The 18874-nt window shown below is 42.7% G+C and overlaps 1 protein-coding gene across 2 annotated transcripts in view; it reads right to left on the reverse strand.

The window, feature by feature from the left end:
- The window catches only part of FYN (FYN proto-oncogene, Src family tyrosine kinase), a 211045-nt gene that overhangs the window by 173183 nt on the left and 18988 nt on the right, over positions 1 to 18874 (reverse strand). For both annotated transcript variants that reach the window (XM_032156956.2, XM_032156942.2), the window contains exon 2: positions 11009 to 11049. The gene's annotated coding sequence lies outside the window, so the exon portion shown is untranslated. The remainder of the gene's footprint in view (positions 1 to 11008; positions 11050 to 18874) is intronic.

The following is an 18874-nucleotide window of genomic DNA, read 5'->3' on the forward strand; positions in this document are numbered from 1 at the left end:
CTTTTCCCCATTGGCCGGGGTCGGGTTGTACAATCTAAACTAATCCCAGGTGGCTAAACATTTGATTTTTTTTAGATAAGATGGGCACGTAAAAGAAAGTGGAGAGGAAGGGGAAGGGGTGTCTGTAATGAGCTAGAAAGTCCTCTTTCCAAATAAGGAAAGGAATGTGAGCTGGTACTGATAACACATGGTACTGTGGCGTGCCTGGGCATCTAACAAAGGCAAAAAGGAGAAAAAGGAGAAAAGTGGGAGGGGGGGGTAGTTCTATGAATTAAAGAATAAAAGATTGATCAGATTATTGGAAGAGAAACCTCATCATATCCCATAGGATGAATGGGAAAAACAAAAACAAGTAAGGACAGGTTTCTGCAGGTGGTGGCATACTGTAAAGCAAACTTCGGCTCCACGAGAAGACACTATGGTATAGTTACAGGGCCAGGCTGAGTGGATACCCTCAATGCAGGATTCTGAGTTCAGCAAGAAACAGAGAAACTGAAAGACAAGTCTGAAATGCCAGGCAAGTGAAGGTGATTCCAAAGTGAAAGGTGACAAGAACTGGTCTCAGAAACCTGGTTGTGAGGAAAGAGAAAACACGGTAGGCCTTTAGAGAAAGGCATCTGAGGTTGCCAATTCCTCCAATGTGGGTGAAGAACGCCCTCAATGATAAGGGATACAAAACCAAAGTATGGTGGTTTAGTTATATGACAGAAAATATGAAAACCTGTCATTCACCATCTCGAATCTCAGCTGAGATATGGAGTGATACTCATGGGTTAAACATCCAGTGAATGATGGTTGCCTAATGTTTACATGCAAATAGGCCTCAGATATTAACTGATTTGGGCTTTAGCCCCCAAAAGAAAAATTTTTAAATTATATTTCCAACAACAACAACAACAAAACAAATGCTAGGCTGTGCACGGTGGTTCATGTCTATAATCTCAGAGCTTTCGAAGGCCGAGGTGGGAGGATGAACTGAGCCCAGGAGTTCAAGACCACACTGGGCAACATAGGGAGACACTGTTTCTACAAAAGTAATAAAAAATATTAGCCAGGCGCTGTGGCATGCACCTGTAGTCCCAGCTGCTAGGGAGGCTGAGGTGGGAGGATTGCCCAGGAGGTTGAGGCTGCAGTGAGCCGTGACTGTGTCACTGCACTCCAGCCTGGTTGACAAAGTGAGATCGTGTCTCAAAAAACAAACAAAGAAACAAACAAAAATAACAAATGCTTTTTTCTGAACGAACACATTTTGCTCTGTTGGTTCTGAAACGAGCCAAGAACATTATATAGTATTTGTTGTTGTTATTAAACAGTATCATCTAGAAAACATAGAAGCCTAATTACATTTTCTTCTTGGCCACTGTAAAAATGGAATACTGTAAAGATATATGATTGGCTAGTTAGCCAATATTTATTAATACCAAATATAAGAAAACAGAATAAATATTATGGTAACTGTCAAAAGTTTTTTGTCCTACCAGTTCACGGGCCATATATAAAAAAAACACTCTGACATTTTACCATTGAGGCCTTCCCACACCTAGCACCTCACTGCGGTCACCATAACGACTTCTAAACTTCACAAGTGGGTTTTATAAGTTACTTTATTTTCAATACCTAAGGGCTGTTCAAACTTTTTCCCATTATCAAATTTACTTTTTTTGCCATAAGCGGCACTTTGATGTACATCAAACTCTCTTGTAAAAGATAAAAATGTTTTTTCCCTCATCTGGTAACAGTAGAATGGGGAAAGTAGCAGGTACTCCAGTTTTGTTTTGTTTTGTTTTTTAATTACGTTTCCCCCACTCCTACTCTTTAGAATATTCTAAAGATGGACAAAATCCTCCTCCGACACAAAGGTTTTGTCTTCAATTACCGTAGCATTATCTATAGCAACAGAAAAAATAATATGGACAGGTGCCTTCCTTCTTGCCATTCTTCTACCCTGTGTACGAATCCACTCGACGTCAAAGTTGGGAGTTAGTCCATCCATGGCCAGTACTGACCAAAGAAAGGGGGTACAACAAGTAGAAGTTGGTAAATGATGATGATTTTCTCCCCTCACTGGCATCTCTTCATCTAACTCCTGTTGGGGATTTCATGGCACTTTGTGCCTCCACTTCAGACACTCTTCACAGTTGCACCTTACTCTTGATGACTGTCGGCTTCTCCCACGGCCTAGCTCTTTGGTGAGACAGTCAGGACTTCCTCAAGCCCCCAAGGCTCACATACTCTCCACCACAAGACACTGCCTCATGTTCCACCCTGAAATCATCTCACTTTCTCATGGCAGCCTTATTTGGAGGGACTATGCAAATGCATAAATTGCTGTTTTATCCCTTCTGTTATCATCACTGATCCTCGCAGCATCTCACTTTCTTTCACTTTACACTCTGACTGTATTCAGTAGGGACACATTTCACAACTTAATGAACACCCCTAGATCTTCTGAGAAGCCACCATGCTCACCCAACAGTGGGAGCTGCTCTCCACAGACCACACATACCCACAAAGGAGGATCAGTCTTTAGTAGAGGTGAACGCTTAACCCTCATAACCCTAGTGAGATTAATACTCCTCATCTGAATGCAAGATTCCAGTCCCTCCTTTAAAAAAATCACCCATGGGCTAATATTTGGGTATGTTACAGGAAGTGGGACTTAAGATTTAAACCTACTGACATCCAGGGACCTCTCCACTCAAAGTAGTGACTAAGCACCCTACCAACTTTCCCTTCCCATGGTACTGCTCCATCTCAGGGCAGTTTCACAAGACTATTATGATAGATCACAAATGCAGAACACCTTGATGTCAGCAAAGCACCTGACAGTCACTCAAAAACATATCTAAGCAAGATGGGAAACCCTGGTCCAAGTGATAATTCACTTTAGTGGCCTCGGTGACCGAATGGCCATACCCAAAGGCACTAACATCACGGAAGAACAACACTGACCTGGAGAGAGGTCCTTGGAACAGGGCTTTGCACATTTGTCCCTGGTCAATGTTTTCATCAAGATGTGCTTATAGCAGTCACAAATAATTCACAGCTGAAAGGAGATAGTTAATTAATTGGAAGACAGAATAGAGATTTTAAAAGACTTAAATAGGCTAGAATGACAGCCACAACTGACCAAAAGAACACCATCTTCCTCTCCAAATTAACAGATAAAATCTTGCTTTCAATTGTAAATAATCCATTGTATGTGTGGATAGGATGGTGTTATCACTTGCCTCACGTTCAGCTGTTTACTGAACGGAAACAACTCATCTTGTTTACAAGTTCTGCCAGTGATCCTGTCCCCAGACTCTGGGTGGGTATGGCTTTCAAGCCACAGACATTCAGAATCATATCAATTTTATGATTCTGACTTCAGACCAGGGCTTCCTTTTACTCTGGGCTCAAGCGTCTGTCTTGGGGCCTACCTCATTTCAGTAGTTGACTCTATAACTCATTCTTTTGGACTCAGCTCTTTGCATTAGCTTCTGAACTGAAGTCCCTGCACATCTGCATGTCTCTCATCTGGCTCTATGACATGCCCAGCCATACACTTCTGCTGCCAAACATCTGTCCATCTAGACAGCCACCTATAGAAGAGTTTCCTCTGTACTATGTCTTAGCAGATTATCCAAACTGTCGTCTGTTTACTCTGCTGCTGGTACCATTCCCATGAGCGTGCCCCAGCTCATGGATCTGTTTGTTCTCTGGATCCCTATCTGGTCTATACTCTGGATCCCAAGCTATCCCATCCAGCTACTGACAGAAATCCATATCTTCAAGCAATTCATACTTAAGAAGTCCCAAGGATTTTTATCACACATAAGCTCAATGCAAGCTAAAGATATGATAAAGTGACTCCATGAGAGATGTAATATTGGTCTGCATCAGTATAGCCTGTACTGATGCAGAAAATGTGCATCTAAGGAGACCTGATAGTAACCCCTTACTCTACACTGGTCAAACCATCTTGTAAGTACCGTGTTCATGTCCAAGTGCCATGTTTTCAAAAAGACAGTGATATAAAGGGAATGTATCCAGGAGGAAGTGACCAGAATGATGGAATTCCTGACACCAGCTAATGCAAGAAAGTTATATGAACTAGGGCTCTTGGACTAGGAAAAAAGGATTTTTCAGGGGTTGGGTTTTCAGGTACTGAAGGGCTCTCAAATGAAAGATGACCTAGAGGCTTGTATCACAAGAGACAGCTTGGGGGTCTGCAGGAACAAAGCGGAAGAGGTGAGCCAGTGTAATAAGTGCTTGTCCCATCTCCGCTCCAGACTTGGGTGACCCCACATCTCTAGTCCCAGTTTCCCCCAAAGACTGAGAGGGTATGATTTCCAAGGCCTCTTCCCAGCTTTTGGAGACCATAATTCCGCTTCTTTACATAAACCTCAATCTGAGAAACAAGACAGGCATGGCCTTACATGCTCTGGGGACTAGGAGAAGAGACTAGTTCTTAGATCTTCCAAGTGGCCCCTTCTAAGAAAATTAAACTGACTGAAGTAATGAGCGAAACAAGGGGTTGCAAGCTTTATGTTTTAATAAATGAAAATTATAGAAATTCCCAAATTGAGGTATGTTAGGCAGAAAATGCCCCCCCAAAGGTATTCATTTCCTAATCCCTGTAACCTGCAAATATTACCTTATATAGTAAAGATGTGATAAAGTTAAGGATTTGAGAGGAAGAGCTTACTCTGGATTATGCAGCAGGCTCTAAAAGCCATCCCAGGTATCATTACAAGAGGGCTGCAGAGAAAGACACACAAAGGAGAAGGCAAAGTGAGGGCAGAGGCAGAGACTGGAGTGATGTGGCCACAAGTCAAGAACACTTGCAGCCACTAGAAGCTGGAAAGACAGGAAACAGATTCTCTCCATCTCTGAAGGTATCTGGCCCTGCCGACACCTTGCTATTGGACTTCTGACCTCTTAAACTGTGGGGGAATAAATCTCTGTTGTTTTTAGCCATCAAGTTTGTGGTAATTTGTGACAGCAGGCACAGCAAGCTAACAAAGAAGGTTTTCTGCTTAAATAAAATTTTGTTGTGGGCTAAAAGTGGGCAGTAATAACCTTTTAAAGGAAAAGCTTAAATTTTTATGTATTTTTATGGCCTATACAACACTACTCTTAGAAAACTGCAGCTCTGCTCTTAAAAGTATTTAGGGGCACTGACAAAAGCATCTTTTCAGCCATTCTTCACACATATTTTATTAATAATCTTTCCTTCACATGCAATTTCAGCAGATAATAAGTCTATGCAAGGCAGACAACCAAATGATTCCAACTTCTACACAGCAGGCCTGGCTGCAGTGAAACAAATTATGCAGTATCTCATGGCTACAGGAGAAAGCCTCCGTGTAAAAACAAATGGTACAAAGTATGTAGGTGAGAGCTTGTCTTGTCTCTCCATTGTAACGTGGGCGGCATTTCTCCCCACTCTCTCCTGGCAACATCCAGCTTTTGTCATAGGGAATGATGAATGCTACTCAGATGAAGAATATAAGAAAATGATCCCCAAGTCCGGGAACCAGCAGTGGAAAGAAAATGAGCGTCTCATGGGCTTCCCCCACCCCCACTGCCTGCAGATGCCACCCCTGGAAGTCATTTTCACGCTTTCACAGGGCGACCACCTTGCAGGGCCAGGTCAGGTTAAAGAGGTGATTTTCTTTTCAAGGTTTCCGATTGTTCCTTGATAAAAACCTCATTACTACTTTTAAAACCACAAATAAGGGAGAAAGACCTTTTAAATTCGGTGAAGAGAAAATGAAAGATGTGTAAAGAATTACCAGTTAAATTACATGAGGCTGATAATGATGGCTTCAGGACAAGACAGCGTCCACAGCGGAGGAGAAAGAGAAGGGTGCTTCAAGTCTGAGACATACTTTTGGATCTTGCTGCTTCCTAGATATTAGTCCTTGGGCAATTCATTCCCCTTCTGTTGAGCTTTATTTTCCTCACATACATCATGGGGCAACTGAATAAGATAACATGTGGCCTAAAACAGTGGTTGGCCTACCAGTGTTCGTTAATGTGTAAAGAATGAATGAACTATTCTATATCCAAGACTAAACAAGGAACCCTCAATTTTTCAACTCTTTCCTTGAATTACAATGAAAATATTGTTATCTGCAGTTGTTCTAGATCAGTTATCAATATCCTTCTAAATTTTGAATGTCTAGGAAGAGAGTTTTTTTTTTTTTTTGGAAATTCAAATTGGCAGAGGGCATATTTTTTCTTCTTAGACAGCACCACTTAGTTTTACAATCCAGGGATTTACGTAAAAGAAAGCTGGTCAGTTATTACGCATGATACATAACAACTATTTTTGGGCCAAGACTAACAATGATTGCCTTTGAGTCTAAAACAGAATTCTAAGCATGTCCCTTCCTCCTAAACACACACACACACACACACACACACACACACACACACACACACCCCCATGCATGCATTCTTGCTCTTTCTCTCCCTGCCCACAAGTCAAAGCCATTTCCTTTTCCTGGTCCCCAGTCGCCAGAAAAGTGGGTTGTGTGAAACGTGACCCTTACTCAGTTATACACTGAGGCTGGATCATTCCATTGCCTGATCACCAGCAGAATGGGTCAATCTGTGTGTGAGGTTGAGAAAGGTAAATGAAGAATGTAGGCCACTTTGGCCTCCTATAGTTTCTGAGGCTGGCAGCCTGCAGTACATGTATCAGGGAGGGCCTGAGGAACAATTCCTGTCTGCACATGGGAGCTGCCCTGTCCAGTGTCCATGGGTTCAGAGGCACCAGAAGCACCTGAGTCCTGCCCCTGCAACCCGCCCATGCCCACTCAGGAAGCAAGGGCTCCCACAGATGGCAGGGAGTTGTGCTTATGCTATTCTTCCCTTCCTCTTCTTCACTCTCTCCCTCACCTCCCTAAAGCAACCAGGACACGCATTTGCGCGGTACACCCCAAAGCCAATGTCCCTCTATTCACACTGGAGACACAGCCTCATGTCACCCCAGCAACCAGCACTGTGAAGCCTTTGGATACCCCATGCAAACCCTGCTGGCCTCTGACCCCGGAAATCTTATTCTTCCCACAAAAGAAAAAACTTGTATGAATTAATTTTCCCACCTCTTAACCAGCTGCATAGAAATCATGTGGACATGGCTTTAAAGCTGGATTCCTGATGCGGTCTCAAATTTCTAACCCTCGATTACTTAGAACTAGATTTTCCCCCCACAGGACAATTATCCCCACACTAAGAATCTAGGAGGTTTTTTTATCATTTCTCTTGGGACTTATTAAAACCAAAGAAACAGTGAAAAATGAAGCAACTTCCATGTATATTCTACATTAACAGACCAACACATTTCAAAGAACTCACTCACTCAGAGGAAAAGTGAACAATTCTAAGGCAGGAGGTAATTTTTCTTTTTACTTTTCTTTTTGAATGACAATTTTTGTTTTGGAAGGCCTCTGTGTCTATCAAATAGGCAGTAGTGTTTGTGGCCATATTTGTGGCCTGAATGCAGCTGTCTAAACCCTGCAAACAGTTGGAATGACACTACAGGAATTCTTGGTCTCACTGAAACTGCAGAAATGGCAGGGGCCTCTCTCATGGCAGGCACTGAAATACCTTTAATCACACCAGACAAAGGCCATCCAGGATGCACGGAAACCAAACCTCTCTCCTCGGCCCTTTGAGAGTAGTTGAAGTGGATATTATTTTAATCAAATCCTTTTAAATCACTAAATAGGATGACTCCATTTAATCAGCTTTTTACACAAACAGCACATTTTTGTTCTGATACAACTTGATTACATATTTTTCAATTTTTAAATGGGTATGGGTTTCACTTTTTAAAAATACACTTTATACACTTAAAGCAATGATATCTGGAACTGTAACCCTCAAGAATTCTAAAAGATTCTGTGGAAAAGAAAATATTTGCTTTAATGTTGCCCTTGTGCATTACTGCTTCCCCCTCTTTTATCTTTGAACTCTCTTTGCTTGCCCAGATTAGTTCAATTTTAAGAATTATCTGTTCATTTGTCTGCTTGAAACTTTGTACTTTTGGGGAACAAGTCAAGGAATGATGGTCTTATCGCCACATAATGCTATTAACAAGCATGGTTTCCACTCATTCATGCCTGCTCAATTTTTTAAGAGGGCCTACTATGAGTTAGGCACTAGGCTTGGCACAGATAAGGATTCTGAGCTGATAAAGCCTGCAGTTCCACAGTGAACACTGCTGTCAGACAGTCACTGCACAGATAACTACACAACCACAATGACAGCTTTGAAGCCGCTGTGGCAATAGGGCAACCCCATCCTGCCTGGGCCTTTAGGGGAGTGTCAAGGAAGAGCTCTCTAAAAAGTAACAAATGCTGCTTTCTTAGAACTTACGAAACTTTAAAAAAAATAAGGCACACAAATATATTGTCTCAAATATTATATAAACTCCAAAGTAAGGTGGAGTATGGGAAGGGGAAAGCTCTGAGCCCAGACAGATCTGAGTAGAATCCTTACTATAACTACAGCACCTTGAGCCACTCATAGCTCCCTCACAGGACTGCTGTCACAGTGAAGTGTAACATAGATGATATAAAGCACTCTGCATAGCAGAAGTTCAATAAACCATAGATATTAATTAATACAGAATTTATGCTAACTTGTCTTTGAGCTTTAGCATGTCAAAATAAAGCTAATTTTCCACTTCTGTCTTTACAAAAACATTCAACTAAAAGAGGAAACTTAAAAATCCACATGAAGAACAAACACTGTAACTTCGGCAATTTTTCTCCACTGGAGTTGGCCAACAGGTATCATTTACTTATACAACAGACGCACATCCTATATTAGATTCTTCTGGATAGGTAAACACCGACAAAAAGAAAAGTTGATAGATCCGTGTTCAACAGTGTTCTATCAGCAACAGAAAAAGGTTCTGAAAGTGGAACTTCTGGAATAGAGCTTTTAAAACAGCAAACTCCCCTAAGGCAATGATTGTTTTTCAGGTCATCAACTACTTGACTGAGGAGAGAGTGCAGGCAGAGCCTTTCAGAGGTGCCTCAGACCCACTCCATCCAAGCAGCATTTCTACCCGTTTAGCTTCTCTTACTCTGGATTCCCTGTGCATTTACAGACACCCACACCACGGGTCAGTCACCTGTGTTCACTCTTTTGTTAGATACTCATTGCTCCTTCAGTCCCAATCCATAACTGGTCTTATCTGCCATTCTTTAGACTGGTGGCCAACAGCCCTTCTTCCATTTTAATTCAAGACCCAAGTCAGAAAACAAAAACAAAAACGAAACGTATTTGGTTTGTGTTTTTCAATTTAAAAGCGAGTAATTTTACTTGGTCCTGGGAAAGGGACCGCTTTACTGATAAAATAAATGAAACTTGGGGAGGAGAAATGATTTGCCTAAGGTCTAATAGGAAGTTAACAGCAGAAGTGAAGCAAAATTGAACACATTCCATTCAGCGCCCCCACACCCCACTAACTGAGCCCTGCTGTTTGCCCAGCATGGGGCCAGGACTGGGAACCCAGATTAATGGACTTCCCCCTCCTGTGGCTGCAGGATTCACTGCCTGAGTTGGATAGGGGAGGGCAAGTCCTGCAGTCTGGGGCAAATGCCAGGCATTTCTTTGGGCTCCCCGGCACAATACTGCCCTGAGGGGGCTACTGGCACCCATAGGCTCTTGCCTGCTGTGGACCTGGCCTAGTCCAGAAGGGTCACAGTATACTGGCCTCCCATAGGGGACAGCCTTTGCCAATCCCTGGCTTCCACAGCCAAAACCTGAGTGCATGCGGATTCTAAAAAGGCTCCTTCTGCCTTGTCCTAACTAGAGCTGTGTTATTTCCCCAAGTTGCCCTGGTTTGTATGAGTTGAAAAGCCCATGACTAGCAGTAGATCACAGGCCATCCTGCAGAAGCTAGGTGCCTGCATGGGGTCAAAGGTCAAGAGTTACTCACAGTTGTTCTGGAACAATGTTTCAGATAGTATACTTCCCTAACTTAGAGACAAAGCGCTGCATTCAGAATCGCTCTAGTTCAAGAAGAAAAGCCTCTCTTGCACTCAAATCCAGATGAGAAATAACCCCAAGTCATTCTCAGATGATGAAGGGGCAGCCCCCAAGTGGCCAGGGAATTGAGGAACATAACTCAGAACAGCTGAAAAGTTACACCCAAGGCAATGTGATTGGGCAGAGTAGTGGGGGCTGAAAAGGACGCCTGGGTGGCTAGCAAGAGCTGCGACGTCCAGTCTTTCAGTGGGGGAACTCAAGGCACCTGGGGAGGCAGAGAGACGCACAGGCAGAGAAGGCTCAGCAAATGTTCAGAAAAAGAATGCATTCACAGCTCCTCACACCCCTCCATCATGGAGTTTTTCTGGATAGCTCAGCCCTCAGTCAGAGCTTCCAAGGCCCTTCTGCACAGCTCTCAGATTGTACCATAATTACCTGAGTACTTGTCAGTCACATTCACTTTTGTCTCAACAGAGTCCAGCATGATGTCTAACACACAGTAGGAACAAAAAAAATGTTACGTTAATGAAAGAATGACCTGCTACACAGTGGCTGCAATTCAAAGATACGGCTCAGGCAGAGGTGAGCAGCAGCCATCTGAGAGTGGAAGAAAAACAACAATGAATGGACTGAAAACGACCTCCTTGACCAGCCTGAGGATAGGCGCTCCCCATTCCTCCCCAGCCCGAAGGCTCCTCAGCCATGGGACAGCTGTTCCATTCTATTTCTGGGGTGGGAGCCATAACTTATAGTCAAAACATATGTTCCCATAAATTACCAGAATTGAGTGTTACAACTAAGGGAAGGGAGAAAATAGTGGGTCCACTAAGGGAGGTAAGATTTTCTTTCTATTTCACAAACCAGTTCCATCTCCAACTCGACCTCTCTCTTAGAAATCTATGGACTCAGAATTACAATCCCAAATTAAAAGTGGACTTCATCCTGGGTTCCGACAGGAAGCCCTTTATAATTCACAAGGCACTTGCTCTCAGTGCAAAACTTGCCAACTTACTTTTTCCACGTTTAGATCAGCATCCTGCTTCTTCAAAAAAACTGTAGAAGAAGAAAAAGAAAAAGTGAGACATCAAAAGAGAACCAAGTACTCTCTGCCTACAAACCACCCACAAAGCACCACCATAGAATTTCCATTTGTTGCAGACAATCAATTTGCCCACAAATTTTTTTATCATTCACACAATTGTTGCTAAGTCACAGTTGCCACAAACACCTGTCTGAAACTGCAAAGACCTGGCCTTGTACCACCAAAGGAAGCCAGCATGAGATTTTAACTTTCTGGAATCAGGAAAGACAAGGATGGAGGCCTTGTGTGTACACACACACACACACACACACACACACACAAACACACTTTCCTTTTTCAGAGTCTCTACAAGTCATCAATGGTTGGGGCACAATTAAAACTGAGTCTTCCAAGGTCTTACTCAATTTACCTCTTGGATTAAAACAGCCCCGGCACCCAGCCCATACCTTCCCCACTTCCTATCTGACTGTGGGTGGGCCCCACTGTCAAAAAAGCCTTTTGGGGATGGCCCCTGCTTCCCAGCAGCTGGGGATCCCCTCTGCAGGAGGTTTGCCAATCCAGCAGCCTGCATCAACTTGTCCATGGAACTCCAGCCCCAGGACTACCTTAGAACCTTGTGCCAAGCCCCTGGCAAGGCTGAGTGCTGGTTCTGATGACACCCATGCATGCTTCACATTAATCTTTAAAGTGCCAGGAGCAGGATGGCAGCTTTCCAGTTTGCTCACATGCTGTGCCTACAACTGGCCAATATTATGGTACTTCATTTATTATCTGCAATTTTAGCTGTTTGAATAAAGCTGCAGTTTTAATAAAGTGTCTAAAGAAAACAATAAAAACAGTTGAATGGAATTATGTTTACAACAATATGTTAGGGCAGAGAGCTTTGAGTTAAGAAATATGAAAAAAAGGCAGAAACAATTTTTCCTATCTTGTAGAGACTCTTAAGCTTTTCATTGTGACTCTCAGTATCTTTCTTCCTGATCCACGATTTAAAACACTCCCACCATAAATTACTATTCCCATCAAAACTATCCCCCACAACACACACACAAGAATTTTTGCACTGTTTGGAAAGATGGATAATTAACAGTAACATCTTTGTTTTGTTTAATCAAAGATGACTCAGAATGAAGGAAAGAAAAAATGACCATGAGGAAGAGAATTTGAAACTCATATATTGTTCTCTGCAGATGGGCATTCAAATCATGAACTCACTGGAGATGTGCAAAAGAACCACCATGGAGGTGAGAGAGAATGTGCTAATCAGCATGCCACTGCAGCTCATGCCTTAGCAACCCATATCATCTCGCCTCTTCCTGGGTTCTGAGACATGCTGTCCTGTCCTACAGAGAAACCGCCAGGCAATAGATGCCTTTTCTTTTGGCTAACCCACTAGGGATCTAGACACTGCTAAGCTGTATAAAATGAGAATTATTTTTCCAGAAATTTTAACTTGCTTCCCTATAATCAGAAGAGAATAAATCAATACTATGAGAGCTCTTCACAAAAGGGAACATGTACAGAGTGGAACTTTTTGCCTTCTATTCTTGAACACTTCCGCAGAGGCTCAGAAAAGTTGTTGCTCTGATTTACAGGTCACAATAAGGAGATTTCTATTTACAAGGTGAAAGATTCTTTCATCAGCCTTAGAAAGACCACTTGGAGAATCATTACCGTTTCCAAAGTAGGGAAGAAACTTTAATACCCTTCTTTCAAGCATACTGTGTAATTCCAACAACATAGGATGCCCAATTCACAAGATTCTGGAAGAATGAGCCTTCACGCTACAGCACTTTAGCAACCAGTACCAACGGGAAAACGGAAAACCCATTTGAAGCTGCTGACTCACTACTGCATAAGGAGTGTTATCCATCCATACGTATATACGGCATCATCCAATTTCTTTTTCAGGCTTACGAAACAGATGGAGTTAACTAACAAAAACAATATATACACCCATCATTCTGCAGCCATAAACCAAAAGGAGGACACCACAGCTCTAACTCTGAGGACTCTACGCAAGATACTGAAATATTTTTAGAGAGCAGCTCCACTGTTTCAAAGATGATAAGGATGGACGCAAAATAGAATTGCTATCTAGAATAAAGAGTGGCATTTGCTTTTAAAACCATGTATATCTTTCTTAAGGCTGTCTTTCTGAAAAGTTGAGAAAAAGTAAGTGTTTATTCACAAATGTTTAAGTGAAATAGAGACACTTTTTATTTCAAAGACTCATATTTTCTTAATCATTTTTAAAAAATTGACCAATTATCTTCCTAATTTATATTTATTCTAAATCTGATTTTTTGAAGATGCAAGTTTTAGGTTTCCAAGACTAAGGGAAGATAGGCTTCTCCCACCCCCACCCCCTGTGTGTGTGTGCATGTGTGTATAGATATTATATCGATATGCATATGTAGTTACACAGACATTTTAAACAGTTGTCTATGCATTCAATTGTGGGCTTTGGGCATTAGGGCATTTTCCATGCTTTTATTCTTCTTGCTGAAGCGGTGCTGATGTTTTGTTTGAGAAACATAGCTGAAGTGACCCAGATAGCCCAATGGAAAAGGCTGATCCATTAATGTTGCAAATATGTGGTCAACTGCAGGAATGGAAGCCAAAGGACAAGACCTTGACCAAAAATGAACTACTTCCAACTGTCTAGATCAGACCAACCCTCCAATGTTGGGCGAACACACAGATAATAAATAAAACTGAGCAATCCTCAACTCTGAGCTCTCTCTTGATAGAGCCATCCCTCCAGCTCCCCGTCACCCCCGTGTACTGTTTCCAAATGCCCACAGACATCTCCCTATGAACCTCACGACAGCGCAGTGCAGGCAGAGCAACCAGTACATAGTCAAAGGAGCATGGGCTGCACGCTTAGAGGCCTGACAGTGCTGCAGAACAGAGGAGTGGCTAGGAGGATGGTGGCGGGCTGGAGGGAGAAAGGTGGGAAGTAAGGCAGAGATGAGACTGTGAGAGACGGTGTACAGTAGCTAAGAAGGCAGCCAGAAGCAGCACTGTACCACTGTGTTTTCAACCTGCCTCTATCCCAGGAAAGGGCCGAAAAAGAAAGGCAGCCCCCAATAATTCCTGGCACTGGGCTATGCCTTGTCATTCCAATCTCACCAACCCCCCTGGGTAGCAACTACTCCTAATCAGCCTGCAGGTTCCAGATCAAAATCACTTTTTCACTCTTGTTTTCCTTCGCCCACACCCCCAACGCAGGACTAGATTTCCTCTTATCTGTGTTCCTATGGCACTTTGCACAGGGTCTGTTTCGTCGTTTCCCTGCTAGACTGTCAGCTTCTTGGTGAATGGGACTACACCGAGCATGGTACCTGCAAGATACAGGGGCGTGTGCCATCTCTGGTGATGGCTGGAGGAAGGGTGAAGAGGGGAGGTGACAGAGAGAATTAAATCAATGGAGATCCAACCTGGAGATTCTGCTATTATGTTTACTACTTGCTATTGAAAGAGATTCAATACATCAGGGTCATAACCACGTATCATACAGGATGAAGGATATTTAAGGGCCATGATGAATCCAAAATTTAAATAATGGTTCAGGATTTTGTCTCATTATTTTAAAAATGGAAGATTGAGAGAAAAATGAGGTGTAATTTTCCCTTGTCATAGTATCTTCTCTATTTCAAATTCAACTCTTTTTACTACTTGCAAAAGATTTAAAATATTCATTGACCTGCCAAAAAACATCTGTACATTGCTAGACACATCTTCACAGATTCACATCTGAATGGCTTCTTTCTGCACCAGTGATCACAGCTCTATTCAACCACAACTAAAGTGAGAACCTCAGAACCGTACGTGGAGTGATGTCAGTGGTGACTGAGGATAAAACAGCCATTTGATGCAACTTCCATATCAAGCGTGTCCACAGGGACAAGTGCTCCTTCACTTATTCTTAACTTAGGATCCAAGGCACAAAAATGACCAGGCAGGGCCAGACTCTGCCATAATTCCAAAGAAGGCTGAGACATATACAGAGCACACACAGAAGCTCCTCAATGCTCTCTGGCAACGGGGCAGCCCCTGGCTGTCTGCCTACAGCCCAGGAACAGGCCCACTCTCACAGGGCTCCCTGAAGCCCGTGCAGCTGCAGACAGACATGCAGTGTGTGGGACCATCCATGCTCAGGGTCTCCACAGTCTCCTGTGTGCCCAACAGCTGGGTTAGGCGCCTGAGACAGGACCCAGCTCAGACAAGGCCCTCTGTTGTAGAGCATTCCTCATTGCCTCGTTTCCCCAGGAAAAATGTATTTTCCTCCAACCATTCATTCTGGCCCCAAACTAGCTCATTCTCCTGTGTCTTGCTCCACGCACAAACCTTCTCCCAAGGTTAGAGATGGCAGCCACTGCAGCTTCTTCTCCTGTCTTACCCAGTCCTAATCAAGGTACAGTGATATTGCACATTCAAAATGAGGGGCACAGGGCAGTGACGAACATGGTACTAGACATTGGTACTACCCCAGGGGAAAGACTCTAGTCTAGTAGAGGACAGCAGAGGTGGCTGGGGAAGGCCCTGGTGTCCCCCACATTGGGAGGATGGCACAGGTCTCAGCCAGTGCTATGTGTACTTTATATTACTATTTTGTTCTTGTTTATCTTATGTAAATATTTATTTTAACTCATTAAAAAGGTAATACACGCTCATTGAAGATTTGGAAAATATGAAACCCCTGTTACGATACTGAAGCTTTTCCTTTTGGGCCAGTTTTTGTATGCACATATAAATTTCCACATTCTACCCCAGCACCTCCGCCTTGCACATCATGATTGAGAGCACACAACTTCTGACAAAGGCAACCAAAAGGGGAAGGGACCCCATAAAAACAGTGTACCTAGAACCACTAACTGCACAGTCTGTTTCAATTAGTATCATGATGACCAACTGATGATGCCCTTCATCCCTGACCTGTGAATTACTGTCTACAATACAGAATTGTGGTCCACAGGCAGGGAGGAAGAGGCTGGCTTGGAAACCAAGTTCCATCCCTGGCTCTGCTATTTATCTGCTCTGCGACTGGGTGGGAGACGGTGTGGCAAGGGTCACATATTTAAAAACCCCAGGGGCCAGGTAAGCAACATAAATGAATAAAGCAGGTAAGATGAAGCTGGGTGAGCTGAAGAGTCCTGCTCCCTCCAAAGAAGACAGCCACAACACCGCTTGGGCAGGCTGTTATCATTAGAGAAGGCAGGTTCAGTTTTGCCAAACCTTCCCCCCCCTTTTTTTTTTTTTTCAAGAGAAGCTGGAAATCTCAGCTTTTATGTAATATTGTCCTATTTAAAAGTGTTAGTTTACATTTTAAAACAACAAAACATAAATGAGGGTACGTATGATCTAACCCATGGAGTGGTTTGCTATCTTTAGAAGTAATAAAAAGGTACATGCCTCCGTTTCTCCTTCTGTTAAATAGGAAATTGACTACCTGCTCACCACTGGGGATTTATTTAAGAGCACAGAGGGGGTTCCATTATCATATAACAAAATAATCCAAATGCATTCAGATATACAAAGCAGGGTAACACGTTCCCTTATATTTCTTAACCATGGTTGACATAAATGGGGCTTGATGTGGTGTGGAATTATTCGAAATGCACACTCATGCAGTTAGCTTCTAAATAAACAAAAGATGAGAGATGCAGTAGACTTACAGGATGAGGGTGTGACCAGCTAGTGATACTGGATCAAATGGTGGAATGAAAGCCAGACTGGAATGGCTCTGATTTTTAACAAACACCATGTGGAGACAGGTAGTATTGATAACCCTCTCAAGAAGAACTGAAATAAAGGGTGGTAGAGAAGTGGGGTGTTGGCCAAAAGAGAATGGGGATTAAGAAGAGTGCATCCTTTAAGATGGATAAACTTACAAATGTTTATATGTTATGGAAATTATCTCATTTTAAGGCAAGCACACAAAAAGCCCAAGTACCAACTGAAGGAACTGTGTCGGAAAAATACGAGACTGTGTTGGGTGCAGTAAAAATTTTATTAGTAAGAGTTAAAAAAAAAATCCAAAATCTAGTTATATAGGTTTTCCTAAACAAGAAGCCAGGAAAAAAAAAAAGTCCTTACTACAACACACACTGCCCTACATTTTACACTGTGCCATTTCTGTGTTTGTCCTTTTTAGCCTACTTCTATCACAGTCTCTCTTTGCTAAAATACATTAGTTGCCATGGAAACGATGTCATAGTGTGTAAAACCATTTACTGTCCTTGGAAAGGCATTCGTGATAAAATTGAACAGTAGCACGTTCCACAAAGAGAAGCAACAGAACCAGTTGTGCAAGAACACAACAAGATTTCACAACTGTGACTTCAGAGTATTCCTCTACCACCAACATCATAGGTCTCTGAGAATTGCATGAGCTTTTGCGTGTCAGTTTTCCCCAAATCACCCACAGCAGCACCTTTCCAAATGTACTTAAAAAGTCTCTGATCTAATGTTGATGAAGACAATAGCTTCCCTAGAATTCATACTTCCAAGAGGTGGGGAGGGGCTGGAAGACCACAGAATCAGAATGGTTTTATGCATCGTAAGACTTCCACTAATGGAGAGGATCCAGTCCTGTCATACATTCTGCTGACCAATTTTGTTATCAAAGATACAAATCATATTTGGAACATAGAGATTTGGACTTGAATTTGCTTACTGGCATGGATTACCAAGACACTCCTTTTTTTCTTTCATCAATTCAAAGTAAACCAAATCATCACATCAAGAAAATACATTGTGCAGCTCACGTCCCCTTCTGACAAAGAAGGCACATAGCCAGGTGTATGTTCCCTGGAAGCTTAAAATCTAGTTGGGGACAATCAGGCAAGAGTACAAATGGCCTCTTGCTTGGGCTGTGGCAAAGAGCTGGATTTTATCCTAACTGCGACAGGATGACATCAGGGGAGCAACATGATCTCATAGAGATTCTTTAAAATATATGAATTTTTAACTTTAGAGACAGGGTCTCACTGTGTCACCCAGGCTGGAGAGCAGTGGTAAGATCATAGTTCACTGCAGCCTTGACCTCTTAGGCTGAAGCGATCCTCCTACCTCAGCCTCCTGGGTAGCTAGGACTATAGAGAAGTGCTTCATCATGACAGGCTAATTTTTAAATTTTTTGTACAGATGGAGTTTCACTGCGTTGCCCAGGCTAGTCACAAATTCCTGCCTTGAAGTGATCCTCCTGCTTTATCATATAGATTTTTAAAAGCTCATTCAGCCATTGTGGGAAGTGGGGTTGGAAAGATCAAGACTAGAAAAGGGCAGAGTCCAGACAAAGGAGGGTGGAAAGCAGATGGAGAAATGTGATTTTCTACTCAGGTTGACAGTGTCCTTCCCTTTGTCTGCAAAAGTGCTGGTTTATGCCTGTTGTCCCAGCAGACAGTCAGCTTAAGCACTTGTTCAGATGTTTCACTTCGTAAACCAAGTGTTATTAATGGTTATATTAAAATACACCAGGATGGGTTTTGTAACCTCCAGTTTGCACTTGCAGCTTCTCCCATACCTTGTCTACCGGTGTGTGAGACGACTATATAGTGAAGGGAATGTTCACGTTAACATGTGATTAAAGCTGAAAGATGACCAATGACAATCCATTTCTTTTCCTGTCCCTTTCCAATCGTGGTATAAGCAACACCTCCCTTTTAAGGACAACACGCAGTATGCTCACCATAAAACAAAGAGTACTTGGACATGAGCAGCTAAAGGCAGCTAACTCCTTCCAGTCTTGATTGGTAGTGGGAAAAGTATTCCAGGCCACTGCCTCCACCAGACACTAGATGTGCTGACCATTGCACTGTGACCTGTGTT

Source organism: Hylobates moloch, unplaced genomic scaffold (assembly GCF_009828535.3).
Source record: "Hylobates moloch isolate HMO894 unplaced genomic scaffold, HMol_V3 SCAFFOLD_2, whole genome shotgun sequence".
NCBI classification, from domain to species: Eukaryota; Metazoa; Chordata; class Mammalia; order Primates; family Hylobatidae; genus Hylobates; species Hylobates moloch.